General features: G+C 42.0%; 1 protein-coding gene and 1 long non-coding RNA gene across 2 annotated transcripts in view; one reads left to right on the forward strand and one right to left on the reverse strand.

Annotated features, from left to right (window-relative positions):
* The window catches only part of LOC134669552 (bumetanide-sensitive sodium-(potassium)-chloride cotransporter-like), a 79,095-nt gene that overhangs the window by 19,613 nt on the left and 42,244 nt on the right, over positions 1-17,238 (reverse strand). The gene's annotated exons all lie outside the window — the stretch shown is intronic.
* The window catches only part of LOC134669578 (uncharacterized), a 52,938-nt gene continuing 41,345 nt past the window's right edge, over positions 5,646-17,238 (forward strand). Inside the window, exon 1 of the long non-coding RNA XR_010098919.1 lies at positions 5,646-6,282. This is a non-coding gene — a long non-coding RNA (uncharacterized LOC134669578). The remainder of the gene's footprint in view (positions 6,283-17,238) is intronic.

Genomic DNA, 17,238 nt, shown 5'->3' on the forward strand with positions numbered 1-17,238 from the left:
AAAAATGATGAATAAAGAATAATAATAATAATTAAGGTTTGAGTTCCTTTCTAAACCATCTTTTAATTAAACCCTAATGTCTTTTAATTAAACCTGATGTCTTTTAGATAACGCCAGTAGTCAGTACCCGATCGACCTGATGTGTTACAGAACTTTGATAGGTATGATAATACCGGTAAAAATACAGATCGCATCTTATCTTCAGACAATCTGGAAAAATGTAATTATTGCATTCATTTGGGTGTACAAATGGTCGGTTTAATAAGGATAACTCACACTAGACCGGGCCAGGTCCGGGCCGGAGCTTCCGGCGTTTCGTTTTCCTTGGAAAAACACCACGTGATCACCGATCAGCCGTCGTAGAAAACGACGTGTCGGACGCATCGGCCCGGTCTAGGGTTGCCAGATCGAAAGGCGCTATTAGCGGGAAAAAATATAAATTTTTCGGGATTTTGGGACTTGAGTCGGGAAAAAAATACTTTCAACATAAATTATTTTATTAAGCTGTTTTTCGGGACAATTTTCACTTCGTCGGGAATCGGGAACACGTGCTAAAAATCGGGAGAATCCCGCCAAATCCCGACCATCCACCCACCCGGTCTATCAGTGCCCCAAACGCGTTAGTTCCGTTCGCTAGTGGGGAAAAATGCGACCGGGAATAATGCTACCCGGAACTAACGCGAGTGGGAAAAAAATGCGATCGGGAATAATGCTACGCGGAACGCGTTTGGGGCACTGATAATTGATTGTGTAGGTATGCGTAGGTATAATGCGTATGTTAGATACATTTTCTACGGACTAGACGCAATACTTACAAACCGGAATCGCTTATCTATGTCGTACCAAAGTCACGTGAGTAGTATGTTTATGCCGCTCCGAGATCAAAACTTTTCCGCCAGAGGGCGCCAGTATGTATGCGTAAGGTAGTGACAATTTAGTTCACCCTACTCCCCGCTAGATGGCGCCACTGTCTATGCGCAACGTTAGTTCCAAAGGTCTCCGCTAGATGGCGCCACTGGTTAGTTCACCCTACTCCCCGCTAGAGGCGCCACTGTCTATGCGCAACGTTAGTTCCGAAAATATCCGCCAGCCCCGCCGGAGGGCGACAGTATGTATGCGCCGCTGGTTAGTTCACTCTACTCCCCGCTAGAGGCGCCACTGTGTATGCGTAACGTTAGTTCCAAAAATCCCCACCAGCCCTGCCTGGAGGGCGACAGTATGTATGCGCAAGGTTAGTTCTAAAAATCCCCCGCCAGAGGGCGACAGTATGTATGCGCAACGTTAGTTCCAAAAATCCTCACCAGCCCTGCCTGGGGGCGACAGTATGTATGCGCAACGTTAGTTCCAAAAATCCCCACCAGCCCTGCCTGAGGGCGACAGTATGTATGCGCAACGTTAGTTCTAAAATTCTCCCGCCAGAGGGCGACAGTATGTATGCGCAACGTTAGTTCTAAAAATCTCCACCAGCCCTGCCTGGGGGCGACAGTATGTATGCACAACGTTAGTTCCAAAAATCCCCGCCAGCCCTGCCTGAGGGCGACAGTATGTATGCGTAACGTTAGTTCCAAAATTATCCGCCAGCCCTGCCTGGGGGCGACAGTATGTATGCGCAACGTTAGTTCTAAAAATCCCCACCAGCCCTGCCTGGGGGCGACAGTATGTATGCGCAACGTTAGTTCCTAAAATCCCCACCAGCCCTGCCTGGGGGCGACAGTATGTATGCGCAAGGTTAGTTCTAAAAAGCCCCCGCCAGAGGGCGACAGTATGTATGCGCAACGTTAGTTCCAAAAATCCCCACCAGCCCTGCCTGAGGGCGACAGTATGTATGCGCAACGTTAGTTCTAAAATTCTCCTGCCAGAGGGCGACAGTATGTATGCGCAACGTTAGTTTCAAAACCATCCGCTATGAAATGAATAGATGTCTCCACTTTGTATGTGAGTTGTTGAATCGCTTAAATGAATAGATATCCCTAGTGGCGCCTTCGTCGGTGGACACCGCTAGTTAGTTCCAAAAATCCCCGCCAGGCCCGCCAGAGGGCGACAGTATGTATGCGCAACGTTAGTTCCAAAAATCCCCACTAGCCCCGCCTGAGGGCGACAGTATGTATGCGCAACGTTAGTTCTAAACTTTCCCCGCCAGAGGGCGACTGTATGTATGCGCAACGTTAGTTCTAAAACCATCCGCTATGATATGTATAGATGAGCAGCCGTCTGAGTATTTCTAAAAAAGTCCGCAGAGTCAGAGGGGGTTCATGGTAAGTTAATTAATCTTGGTCAAGCAAATCTAGTCAGTAGAAAAAGGCGGCAAATTTGAAAAATCGTGGGCTACCAACACTACGTTTGAATAGTTCGAAAATCGTGTGTCATTTATATCTTATCTGTGGAACTGTTTTGTTTACATTTCATCGCTGTTCGATGTACATTCCTGCCTTTTGTTCGTTTCCTAGGGTTACCATACTTTAGTTTGCTTTACATTGCTTCTGACATATCCGGCTTGACAGACTATCGATTCGCTTAACAATATAGATGTCGCTAGTGGCGCCTCGTCAGTGGACACCGCTAGTTAGTTCCAAAAACATCCGCTATGAAATTGCAAAAAGGCCCATCATGTTTGTTTTAAAATATGAGACATATATCGGCGTTTTTTGTTAATACCACGTCAGTGGCAAACAAGCAGACGACCCCGCCTGGCAGTAAGCAGTCACCGTAGCCTATGAACGCCTGCGAATTCTATAGTTTACACGGATGCACTTTTATTTGCGGTTGGTTTTGTCGCTTGTGCTTATCAAATGTATGGAGTTTGTAGTTTACCAACCGTAAAGGGGTTTTTCTTTTATTATACCACATTGGTGGCAAATAAGCATACAGTCCGTCTGATGGTAAGTTGTTACCGTAGCCTTTGGACGCCTGCAACTCCAGGGTGGATACAAGCGCGCTGCCGACTGCCCAAAGATTCAATAACTTTGTTTTAAAATATGAGGCTTATATCGGCGTTTTTTTTAATACCACGTCAGTGGTAAACAAGCAGACGACCCCACCTGACAGTAAGCAGTCACCGTAGCCCATGGACGCCTGCGAATTCAATAGTTTACACGGATGCACTTTTATTTGCGGTTGGTTTTGTCGCTTGTGCTTATCAAATGTATGGAGTTTGTAGTTTACCAACCGTAAAGGGGTTTTTCTTTTATTATACCACATTGGTGGCAAATAAGCATACAGTCCGTCTGATGGTAAGTTGTTACCGTAGCCTTTGGACGCCTGCAACTCCAGGGTGGATACAAGCGCGCTGCCGACTGCCCAAAGATTCAATAACTTTGTTTTAAAATATGAGGCTTATATCGGCGTTTTTTTTTAATACCACGTCAGTGGCAAACAAGCAGACGACCTCGCCTGACAGTAAGCAGTCACCGTAGCCCATGGACGCCTGCGAATTCAATAGTTTACACGGATGCATTTTTATTTGCGGTTGGTTTTGTCGCTTGTGCTTATCAAATGTATGGAGTTTGTAGTTTACCGACCGCAAAAAGATCCAGATTTTTTTTTTTATATACTACGTCGGTGGCAAACAAGCATCCGGCTCACCTGATGGTAAGCAGCCACCGTAGCCTTTGCACGCTTGCAAGTTCAGACTTTTGAAACCTATACATCATCATCATCATCATCATCATTATTATCATTAGACCCTCAGGAAAACCTCGACAGGGGACATCTCCGGCCCCCCTGCTCATGTAGTATTTAGGGTTTCTAGCACACTTATTTACGGTTGATTTTGTCTCTTTTGGTTATCAAATGTAGTTTGTAGTTTGCAGACTGCAAAAAGGCCCATTAAGTTTATATAATACGTCGGTGGCAAACAAGCATCCGGCTCACATGATGGTAAGCAGTCAACGTAGCCTATGGATGCCTGCAACTTTAGAGTTGTTACATGCGCGTTGCCGACTGCAAAAAGGTTCAATAAGTTTTTTTCTTTTTTTATATACCACGTCGGTGGCAAACAAGCACACGGCCCGTCTGGTAGTGAGCAGTCACCGTAGCCTATGGACGCCTGCAATTTCGAGATGTTACATGCGCGTTGCCGATCGTTGAGATGTAGACCGTGACGTTCGAAAACAAAAAGTCGTATGTGACTGTAAACTTCCATTCACCGTAGAATTTGACAGATAGAGAGAGTTTGAATTAAGTATTGTAACCTTAGTCAGATAATGAAGCTTATTTTAAAGATTATTAACTCTAAGTACTAGAAATAAAGTAGATTTTACTAATGCTGTATTCTGTAATGCGACATGGTCATGAAACTCGTGCGATGTTGGGGGTATACTCTTCAATCTTTTCAATCGGAATGGTCAGAGGTCAGAGTTCAGAAAGTCCGTGAGGGACGGAACATACGCAAAGTGACGAAATTGAAAACACGTTTTAATATACCTGACAACATATCAAGCATGACCTACGTAACTTGATCGGGTTATTTGTTACCTAACATAAATCATACTAAATTCACTGTGGGGAATAAAAAATGTGAGAATGTGACAAGGACAAACAATAATAACGCTTTCTCTGCTACTCCTACTGAAAGATTACATAAGACTATCTCGTTTGGTCATTTCCCCCTCCCCCTCCCCCCACCAGTTCCAATTATAATATCATAAATGAGATTACAATACCTGCAACCTGTAACTGACGCATACGCTTTCTAAAATTAATTAAAAAATCAGAAAATAACAATGGAGTACGTCATTGAACTCGTTGCGAGGCTGTGGTTTAGTAACAAGGGGTTAGGGTACAATTATAAATGTGGAGATAGCGACGAAACAAATATTGCATTCATCTCATCAATCGAGGCGCTGGCACCTGACGTGGATATTTACAAGTGGGAGGCGGCCCGGATCGATCTCAAGAAGCTGATCAAAGAACATCTAGAGGAGAGGACCATCCTTCAGTTACACTCGGGATACCATGCGGAGGGGCTTTTGCTGGAGGTGCTAAGAAAACACAACATTAGATCATTCCTCTCCGTGCCTCTTAAACAGAAAACTTTAATCTGGAAAGACGCGGGGGTGTGGTTCGTAGAGGTGACCAACCCGAAAATCATCAAGAGAACTTATGTGTTTTTTGACTTCGAATAAGTGTACGTCTGTGTATGTCTGAAATAAAAAAATGTTTAAAAGTGAATGACTATTTATTTATTTACCAATCATTCAGGTATTTTATAATGTTCCCAATGCGTGTACAAAAAAAATGCAAAAGCTGGTTTTTCAAAATTCGTTGTTAAGGGGCTCCTTGGCGCTAATGACATTCGATCTGAATCCTTTAGTTTTCTAATGTTTTTAAAGTGAGAACTTCTTTAGCGGCGTTGGGCACTTTCTGAGACAGCGATCACGTGATCGTAACGTTTAGATGGCCACTCAAATAGATGGCAATTAAATCAATAAAGAAAAACTCAATGACATTACATGAAAAAGGTTCTAATCTTGTACGGGTTGAAATACGAGGATCTCACAGTTACATTCAAACTTTATATCACTCAAATATAATTCAATAAAGCTACATCTTGATGAAATCGCTAATAAAAGTGAACTCTAGTAATGGTGAATAAAACTCAAAATATCATGATCAAATATATTTAGATGCGAGATCTGCAAGGTAACTTTACAATTTCTATTCGAATTTTAAAGAATTAACTGTACAAATTTGAATTTTAAACAAGCTCACTGACCAGCAATTTCGGACTAAAGTTTTTCAATAGAAAGGAGGATACATAGTGCTGCAGACATTTTGGCCTAGTCATTGAGTTTTCACTTCTGTCGGCACTCCCGGAGTGCAATCCGTTGTTTTTTTGTAGCTATAATAGCAACGACTTTTAGCAATATAGTATGCCATATTTACTTCAAAGTTCATTGTCTTCGAGATATTCGACATCAAGTTGAACAATTTTAGGCCAACAACCTGGTTTTCAGGCCATAGCTTTTGTGTTAATTATTTTAAAATTTACATCTCTGACCAGTTTTTAGAGACGTCAAAGACAAACCCAAATATGCAGATTTCGTACATGTAAGATCCTTCACAGCAATCCAGCTACGAAAAAAGTGTTATTTTTAGACAATGTTTAAAAAAATCATAAAAAAATAAGTATTCATTAGTTTCAAAATCCGGTAGACAAGAATGGAGATTAAAGATTGAAGAATCGGTAGCCATTTGTCTTATAATTCTATCTGAAGTGTAAATGTAGAAGTAACGGCTCAAACCTTGTCAAATATCGATGAAAACCGCGGGGAGCCCCTTAAGGTGAGGTTGTGTAGAGCAATGTTTCAGAGTTACTAAGCGTGTGTCATCATCGTCGTTAAAAATATATCAAGTTCGATTTCAAACAAAAACAAGACCTAACCTAATCAAAGCAAGTGCTATACCATCTACATATTATGCATAGTAGGTTCTGCCATCTTGTGGGTCCCATTGGAAGTATAAACGTCACATTTACGTCCGCGCCAAAAATCAGATGGCTCCTATGCTGTATAGTTCATGCATGCTCCCTATTGTCAGTTCAGTACGGTGGCGCTTAAGCAATGTCAATGTGAAAACAAATCCGTTTAAAATTACAAGGAGGGATTTCATATCATCGCTAAGTAGGCGAAAGTGTGTCTGTCTGTCTGTTTGTCTGTTACCTCTTCACGCTTAAGCCGCTGAACCGATTTAGTTGAAATTTGGTATAGAGATAGTTCGAGTCCTGGGGAAAATCAGGGATATCATTCCTGAAGAGAGTGCAAAGGCGGGTGGAATTGAAAGGGTTAATGGCATTGCCTAATAATTGAAGTAAGCAATGAGCATATTGAATGATTGCTATTAGCATTATCCAGGCGCTATACCTACTTTAGCTGCTGTCACTAATTCCACGCAGAAGAAGTCGCGGGCAAAAGCTAGTATTTCAATATTTTCGCTAGGATTTTTTGATTGTTTAGTACAAAAATCAACTTTACTTAAATGTAATAAGGTTGACATCTGTTGCGGGGTAGCAGAACTTCTGTGATTGTAGCTCAACTATGCGACGCTAGATGGGCTACTCGTATCTTCAAAAATAAAAATCGTAGATGCAATTTCGACATAATTTCCTTTACTGTAAAGTTCAAATTATTGTAATGGGCTAGGGCTCATAGGATAATCTCTTTCGAAATAAGAAAATATGGTCAATCATCCTTTAGATAGCGTTGCGTTTGTAGTAGTGTGCATGTTGACGACATAGGTTTCCAGACCGCAGGGAAGCATCATATATTTGTTAATGCCTGGAAGATTGAGGCCTGTCTGCCCATGCTGATGCTAGCTCTGAGCTTATTGAATTGCCTTTCTTGGAACTCTTCAACGTACTTTCGGTCATTGGTTCATTTGTCTTAGAGTTTGGTAAAATGACATTCGGTGTATATGTTCAGTGGGCATGCTAAGGGTTATATTTGCAAAAACCCAGGTGTTGAGTTTGGTTAATGCTTGAGAGCTCCATGTGCATTTGGCCTGTTTAGTGTCCATATTATGCAGACGCACTGCTTGCCACCATTTGAATATTGTCTTTAGAGCTCTTTGCATTAGGTTGGATATCGTGTGGAAGAAGAAGTTTTGGGTAGAAACGATGTTAGACTAATAATGGACTGACGGATATAGGCTGTCAGTAGTCCTTTTTCCCTGCTTTTGCTATGAAGTTTACCTTGACCCGAGTCCAATTATCTGGTACGATTCACCACGCGAAACTTGCTCTGAATATTATGGCCAGATGCAGATTGCTGTAAAAGCGCCGCTGATTTAAATCAAAAAGTTTGGTCTAAAGATGTTTCTTGCTATATTCCAGTCGATATTGCGTGCCACTGTGGATTCGAGGATTCCTATGGGCGCAAAGCTGTGTTTATTACTGGTTGAGTATGAACCGGGGAAGTGGGTGTCTCTGAGCAAGTTCCTCTTCCGTGTTCATAAATGTGCCATCTAGTGTTTAAGGAGACCGAGATAGTTGGTTGGTGTCTTGGAGAGTATTATGTAAGTTCATGCTCCTTTATGAGTTTGGGCAATATCAGGAGGCACCCCGTACGATTGCCCTGTCTAGACGGAACCTTCTCCATTATCTTATTTTTGCCTCCCATATTTGTTTATTATATTCAGTCAATGCTCTATGATACGCGTAGTACCATACCCATTCTGTTAACAATTAAAACAGATCAATTCCAAAACCTGTTCTGTTGTGATCTGTTCTGTTCTATCTTGTTCTGTTCTGTTCTATCTTGTTCTGTTCTGTTCTATCTTTTTCTGTTCTAACCTGTTCTGTTGAGAGCTGTTCTGTTGTGATCTGTTCTGTTCTAACCTGATCTGTTATGATCTGTTCTGTTGTGACCTGTTCTGTTGTGAGTTGTTCTGTTGCCGCGCGCACCCGAGTTGCATACATTGCCATTGTTAGTAGCTCGGTACCACTTACAGTACTAGCGGGTCTTATTTGAAATGTTCTTTATCTTATGGGCAGTTGTGTTAAAGTCTGTCACAACCCTACTGTGTTCTTATGCGGTGTCTGCATTAACGCATATATCAAAGGCGTCGGTTCACTGTTACTTTTTATACTGTGGTTCCGTCTAGACAGGGCAATCGTACGGGGTGCCTCCTGATATTGCCCAAACTCATAAAGGAGCATGAACTTACATAATACTCTCCAAGACACCAACCAACTATCTCGGTCTCCTTAAACACTAGATGGCACATTTATGAACACGGAAGAGGAACTTGCTCAGAGACACCCACTTCCCCGGTTCATACTCAACCAGTAATAAACACAGCTTTGCGCCCATAGGAATCCTCGAATCCACAGTGGCACGCAATATCGACTGGAATATAGCAAGAAACATCTTTAGACCAAACTTTTTGATTTAAATCAGCGGCGCTTTTACAGCAATCTGCATCTGGCCATAATATTCAGAGCAAGTTTCGCGTGGTGAATCGTACCAGATAATTGGACTCGGGTCAAGGTAAACTTCATAGCAAAAGCAGGGAAAAAGGACTACTGACAGCCTATATCCGTCAGTCCATTATTAGTCTAACATCGTTTCTACCCAAAACTTCTTCTTCCACACGATATCCAACCTAATGCAAAGAGCTCTAAAGACAATATTCAAATGGTGGCAAGCAGTGCGTCTGCATAATATGGACACTAAACAGGCCAAATGCACATGGAGCTCTCAAGCATTAACCAAACTCAACACCTGGGTTTTTGCAAATATAACCCTTAGCATGCCCACTGAACATATACACCGAATGTCATTTTACCAAACTCTAAGACAAATGAACCAATGACCGAAAGTACGTTGAAGAGTTCCAAGAAAGGCAATTCAATAAGCTCAGAGCTAGCATCAGCATGGGCAGACAGGCCTCAATCTTCCAGGCATTAACAAATATATGATGCTTCCCTGCGGTCTGGAAACCTATGTCGTCAACATGCACACTACTACAAACGCAACGCTATCTAAAGGATGATTGACCATATTTTCTTATTTCGAAAGAGATTATCCTATGAGCCCTAGCCCATTACAATAATTTGAACTTTACAGTAAAGGAAATTATGTCGAAATTGCATCTACGATTTTTATTTTTGAAGATACGAGTAGCCCATCTAGCGTCGCATAGTTGAGCTACAATCACAGAAGTTCTGCTACCCCGCAACAGATGTCAACCTTATTACATTTAAGTAAAGTTGATTTTTGTACTAAACAATCAAAAAATCCTAGCGAAAATATTGAAATACTAGCTTTTGCCCGCGACTTCTTCTGCGTGGAATTAGTGACAGCAGCTAAAGTAGGTATAGCGCCTGGATAATGCTAATAGCAATCATTCAATATGCTCATTGCTTACTTCAATTATTAGGCAATGCCATTAACCCTTTCAATTCCACCCGCCTTTGCACTCTCTTCAGGAATGATATCCCTGATTTTCCCCAGGACTCGAACTATCTCTATACCAAATTTCAACTAAATCGGTTCAGCGGCTTAAGCGTGAAGAGGTAACAGACAAACAGACAGACAGACACACTTTCGCCTACTTAGCGATGATATGAAATCCCTCCTTGTAATTTTAAACGGATTTGTTTTCACATTGACATTGCTTAAGCGCCACCGTACTGAACTGACAATAGGGAGCATGCATGAACTATACAGCATAGGAGCCATCTGATTTTTGGCGCGGACGTAAATGTGACGTTTATACTTCCAATGGGACCCACAAGATGGCAGAACCTACTATGCATAATATGTAGATGGTATAGCACTTGCTTTGATTAGGTTAGGCTTGTTTTTGTTTGAAATCGAACTTGATATATTTTTAACGACGATGATGACACACGCTTAGTAACTCTGAAACATTGCTCTACACAACCTCACCTTAAGGGGCTCCCCGCGGTTTTCATCGATATTTGACAAGGTTTGAGCCGTTACTTCTACATTTACACTTCAGATAGAATTATAAGACAAATGGCTACCGATTCTTCAATCTTTAATCTCCATTCTTGTCTACCGGATTTTGAAACTAATGAATACTTATTTTTTTATGATTTTTTTAAACATTGTCTAAAAATAACACTTTTTTCGTAGCTGGATTGATTTTCGTAGCGTGAAGGATCTTACATGTACGAAATCTGCATATTTGGGTTTGTCTTTGACGTCTCTAAAAACTGGTCAGAGATGTAAATTTTAAAATAATTAACACAAAAGCTATGGCCTGAAAACCAGGTTGTTGGCCTAAAATTGTTCAACTTGATGTCGAATATCTCGAAGACAATGAACTTTGAAGTAAATATGGCATACTATATTGCTAAAAGTCGTTGCTATTATAGCTACAAAAAAACAACGGATTGCACTCCGGGAGTGCCGACAGAAGTGAAAACTCAATGACTAGGCCAAAATGTCTGCAGCACTATGTATCCTCCTTTCTATTGAAAAACTTTAGCCCGAAATTGCTGGTCAGTGAGCTTGTTTAAAATTCAAATTTGTACAGTTAATTCTTTAAAATTCGAATAGAAATTGTAAAGTTACCTTGCAGATCTCGCATCTAAATATATTTGATCATGATATTTTGAGTTTTATTCACCATTACTAGAGTTCACTTTTATTAGCGATTTCATCAAGATGTAGCTTTATTGAATTATATTTGAGTGATATAAAGTTTGAATGTAACTGTGAGATCCTCGTATTTCAACCCGTACAAGATTAGAACCTTTTTCATGTAATGTCATTGAGTTTTTCTTTATTGATTTAATTGCCATCTATTTGAGTGGCCATCTAAACGTTACGATCACGTGATCGCTGTCTCAGAAAGTGCTCAACGCCGCTAAAGAAGTTCTCACTTTAAAAACATTAGAAAACTAAAGGATTCAGATCGAATGTCATTAGCGCCAAGGAGCCCCTTAACAACGAATTTTGAAAAACCAGCTTTTGCATTTTTTTTGTACTCGCATTGGGAACATTATAAAATACCTAAATGATTGGTAAATAAATAAATAGTCATTCACTTTTAAACATTTTTTTATTTCAGACATACACAGACGTACACTTATTCGAAGTCAAAAAACACATAAGTTCTCTTGATGATTTTCGGGTTGGTCACCTCTACGAACCACACCCCCGCGTCTTTCCAGATTAAAGTTTTCTGTTTAAGAGGCACGGAGAGGAATGATCTAATGTTGTGTTTTCTTAGCACCTCCAGCAAAAGCCCCTCCGCATGGTATCCCGAGTGTAACTGAAGGATGGTCCTCTCCTCTAGATGTTCTTTGATCAGCTTCTTGAGATCGATCCGGGCCGCCTCCCACTTGTAAATATCCACGTCAGGTGCCAGCGCCTCGATTGATGAGATGAATGCAATATTTGTTTCGTCGCTATCTCCACATTTATAATTGTACCCTAACCCCTTGTTACTAAACCACAGCCTCGCAACGAGTTCAATGACGTACTCCATTGTTATTTTCTGATTTTTTAATTAATTTTAGAAAGCGTATGCGTCAGTTACAGGTTGCAGGTATTGTAATCTCATTTATGATATTATAATTGGAACTGGTGGGGGGAGGGGGAGGGGGAAATGACCAAACGAGATAGTCTTATGTAATCTTTCAGTAGGAGTAGCAGAGAAAGCGTTATTATTGTTTGTCCTTGTCACATTCTCACATTTTTTATTCCCCACAGTGAATTTAGTATGATTTATGTTAGGTAACAAATAACCCGATCAAGTTACGTAGGTCATGCTTGATATGTTGTCAGGTATATTAAAACGTGTTTTCAATTTCGTCACTTTGCGTATGTTCCGTCCCTCACGGACTTTCTGAACTCTGACCTCTGACCATTCCGATTGAAAAGATTGAAGAGTATACCCCCAACATCGCACGAGTTTCATGACCATGTCGCATTACAGAATACAGCATTAGTAAAATCTACTTTATTTCTAGTACTTAGAGTTAATAATCTTTAAAATAAGCTTCATTATCTGACTAAGGTTACAATACTTAATTCAAACTCTCTCTATCTGTCAAATTCTACGGTGAATGGAAGTTTACAGTCACATACGACTTTTTGTTTTCGAACGTCACGGTCTACATCTCAACGATCGGCAACGCGCATGTAACATCTCGAAATTGCAGGCGTCCATAGGCTACGGTGACTGCTCACTACCAGACGGGCCGTGTGCTTGTTTGCCACCGACGTGGTATATAAAAAAAGAAAAAAACTTATTGAACCTTTTTGCAGTCGGCAACGCGCATGTAACAACTCTAAAGTTGCAGGCATCCATAGGCTACGTTGACTGCTTACCATCATGTGAGCCGGATGCTTGTTTGCCACCGACGTATTATATAAACTTAATGGGCCTTTTTGCAGTCTGCAAACTACAAACTACATTTGATAACCAAAAGAGACAAAATCAACCGTAAATAAGTGTGCTAGAAACCCTAAATACTACATGAGCAGGGGGGCCGGAGATGTCCCCTGTCGAGGTTTTCCTGAGGGTCTAATGATAATAATGATGATGATGATGATGATGATGTATAGGTTTCAAAAGTCTGAACTTGCAAGCGTGCAAAGGCTACGGTGGCTGCTTACCATCAGGTGAGCCGGATGCTTGTTTGCCACCGACGTAGTATATAAAAAAAAAAATCTGGATCTTTTTGCGGTCGGTAAACTACAAACTCCATACATTTGATAAGCACAAGCGACAAAACCAACCGCAAATAAAAATGCATCCGTGTAAACTATTGAATTCGCAGGCGTCCATGGGCTACGGTGACTGCTTACTGTCAGGCGAGGTCGTCTGCTTGTTTGCCACTGACGTGGTATTAAAAAAAAACGCCGATATAAGCCTCATATTTTAAAACAAAGTTATTGAATCTTTGGGCAGTCGGCAGCGCGCTTGTATCCACCCTGGAGTTGCAGGCGTCCAAAGGCTACGGTAACAACTTACCATCAGACGGACTGTATGCTTATTTGCCACCAATGTGGTATAATAAAAGAAAAACCCCTTTACGGTTGGTAAACTACAAACTCCATACATTTGATAAGCACAAGCGACAAAACCAACCGCAAATAAAAGTGCATCCGTGTAAACTATTGAATTCGCAGGCGTCCATGGGCTACGGTGACTGCTTACTGTCAGGTGGGGTCGTCTGCTTGTTTACCACTGACGTGGTATTAAAAAAAACGCCGATATAAGCCTCATATTTTAAAACAAAGTTATTGAATCTTTGGGCAGTCGGCAGCGCGCTTGTATCCACCCTGGAGTTGCAGGCGTCCAAAGGCTACGGTAACAACTTACCATCAGACGGACTGTATGCTTATTTGCCACCAATGTGGTATAATAAAAGAAAAACCCCTTTACGGTTGGTAAACTACAAACTCCATACATTTGATAAGCACAAGCGACAAAACCAACCGCAAATAAAAGTGCATCCGTGTAAACTATAGAATTCGCAGGCGTTCATAGGCTACGGTGACTGCTTACTGCCAGGCGGGGTCGTCTGCTTGTTTGCCACTGACGTGGTATTAACAAAAAACGCCGATATATGTCTCATATTTTAAAACAAACATGATGGGCCTTTTTGCAATTTCATAGCGGATGTTTTTGGAACTAACTAGCGGTGTCCACTGACGAGGCGCCACTAGCGACATCTATATTGTTAAGCGAATCGATAGTCTGTCAAGCCGGATATGTCAGAAGCAATGTAAAGCAAACTAAAGTATGGTAACCCTAGGAAACGAACAAAAGGCAGGAATGTACATCGAACAGCGATGAAATGTAAACAAAACAGTTCCACAGATAAGATATAAATGACACACGATTTTCGAACTATTCAAACGTAGTGTTGGTAGCCCACGATTTTTCAAATTTGCCGCCTTTTTCTACTGACTAGATTTGCTTGACCAAGATTAATTAACTTACCATGAACCCCCTCTGACTCTGCGGACTTTTTTAGAAATACTCAGACGGCTGCTCATCTATACATATCATAGCGGATGGTTTTAGAACTAACGTTGCGCATACATACAGTCGCCCTCTGGCGGGGAAAGTTTAGAACTAACGTTGCGCATACATACTGTCGCCCTCAGGCGGGGCTAGTGGGGATTTTTGGAACTAACGTTGCGCATACATACTGTCGCCCTCTGGCGGGCCTGGCGGGGATTTTTGGAACTAACTAGCGGTGTCCACCGACGAAGGCGCCACTAGGGATATCTATTCATTAAAGCGATTCAACAACTCACATACAAAGTGGAGACATCTATTCATTTCATAGCGGATGGTTTTGAAACTAACGTTGCGCATACATACTGTCGCCCTCTGGCAGGAGAATTTTAGAACTAACGTTGCGCATACATACTGTCGCCCTCAGGCAGGGCTGGTGGGGATTTTTGGAACTAACGTTGCGCATACATACTGTCGCCCTCTGGCGGGGGCTTTTTAGAACTAGCCTTGCGCATACATACTGTCGCCCTCCAGCAGGGCTGGCGGAAATTTTAGGAACTAACGTTGCGCATACATACTGTCACCCCCAGGCAGGGCTGGTGGGGATTTTAGGAACTAACGTTGCGCATACATACTGTCGCCCCCAGGCAGGGCTGGTGGGGATTTTTAGAACTAACGTTGCGCATACATACTGTCGCCCCCAGGCAGGGCTGGCGGATAATTTTGGAACTAACGTTACGCATACATACTGTCGCCCTCAGGCAGGGCTGGCGGGGATTTTTGGAACTAACGTTGTGCATACATACTGTCGCCCCCAGGCAGGGCTGGTGGAGATTTTTAGAACTAACGTTGCGCATACATACTGTCGCCCTCTGGCGGGAGAATTTTAGAACTAACGTTGCGCATACATACTGTCGCCCTCAGGCAGGGCTGGTGGGGATTTTTGGAACTAACGTTGCGCATACATACTGTCGCCCCCAGGCAGGGCTGGTGAGGATTTTTGGAACTAACGTTGCGCATACATACTGTCGCCCTCTGGCGGGGGATTTTTAGAACTAACCTTGCGCATACATACTGTCGCCCTCCAGCGGGGCTGGCGGAAATTTTAGGAACTAACGTTGCGCATACACAGTGGCGCCTCTAGCGGGGAGTAGAGTGAACTAACCAGCGGCGCATACATACTGTCGCCCTCCGGCGGGGCTGGCGGATATTTTCGGAACTAACGTTGCGCATAGACAGTGGCGCCTCTAGCGGGGAGTAGGGTGAACTAACCAGTGGCGCCATCTAGCGGCGACCTTTGGAACTAACGTTGCGCATAGACAGTGGCGCCATCTAGCGGGGAGTAGGGTGAACTAAATTGTCACTACCTTACGCATACATACTGGCGCCCTCTGGCGGAAAAGTTTTGATCTCGGAGCGGCATAAACACACTACTCACGTGAATACCGGCATGCTACAGAGTTCATTAACTTAATGGCAGAAGGTAAGTTACAGATGATCACATTTTTATCAAATATGGGGAGAGTAATTGAGCATGCGAGTAGTATTGACGTCATACGATTTCAATGAAATCGTTACCAGAGCGGCTACCGCGAAAACCGAAATTCGCAAATTGCGGGGATCTTTCTCTTTTACTCCAACGAAGGCGTAATTAGAGTGACAGAGAAAAATCCCCGCAATTTGCGAACTTCGATTTTCGCGGTTATAGCCCTGATCTTACTGATCTATCGTCTCTATCGAGCAAGTGTGGCCGTCAGCGAAGATCAGAAATATATACTCGTAGGTACTATTAGAAAAAAGTCACTATGAGTCTAGGTTGAGTCAAGGCTTTGAATGAGTGTCACTAAAATTAACTAGCAGAGCAGTGGTGGCCGAGTGGATATGACGTCTGACTTTCAATCCGGAGGTCGGGGGTTCAAATCCTGGCTCGTACCAATGAGTTTTTCGGAACTTATGTACGAAATATCATTTGATATTTACCACTAGCTTTTCGGTGAAGGAAAACATCGTGAGGAAACCTGCATACATCTGCGAAGAAATTCAAAGGTGTATGTGAAGTCCCCAATCCGCAGTGGGCTAGCGTGGGGACTATATAGCCCAAGCCCTCTCGCGCATGAGAGGAGGCCTGTGATCAGCAGTGGGACGTATATAGGCTGAAATGATGATGATGAAAATTAACTATGAAAACTTGTTTAATATTGTTACTGGCCGACCTACCTAGGTTACATTACATGAGTATACTTGGTCAGTAAAACAACTAGCTTAACAACCTTGCATACATACCTATAGTACCTACTCGTATTTGTATGCATTGAACTGTACATACCTACATTATTGTATTCAACAATTAAGATTCATGAAGACAGCTGTTCAGTTACCAAGAAGCACTTTGTCTTATTTACACAAGCGAGCAAAGTGCTTTCAGGAATAGCCGTGACTCAAAGGGCCCAATTGGTTTTGATCAGTCCGCTTTCAACATCCGTCCCCGTGCTAACCCATGAAACTCGGATCAAAAAAAAAATACACTCATAATAAGATAATTACGTTATTGAAGATTTGCATTAAGACTTTTTTTAATAACAAAACTTCCGTGAGACACCAGTGTTGCCAACTCGGATTTTGAAAAAATGCCAGACTAATGTCTATAGATTATGCCAAAGTTTTATGAAATACCTATGCTAAAAAAATACTAAAATGTCTCTTGAAATTAGACACTTAAAACACATACATTTTTCAAATTTGCCGCCTTTTTCTACTGACAAAATCTGCTTGACCAACTTTATATAAATAGTC

Source organism: Cydia fagiglandana, chromosome 12, assembly GCF_963556715.1.
Source record: "Cydia fagiglandana chromosome 12, ilCydFagi1.1, whole genome shotgun sequence".
NCBI classification, from domain to species: domain Eukaryota; kingdom Metazoa; phylum Arthropoda; class Insecta; order Lepidoptera; family Tortricidae; genus Cydia; species Cydia fagiglandana.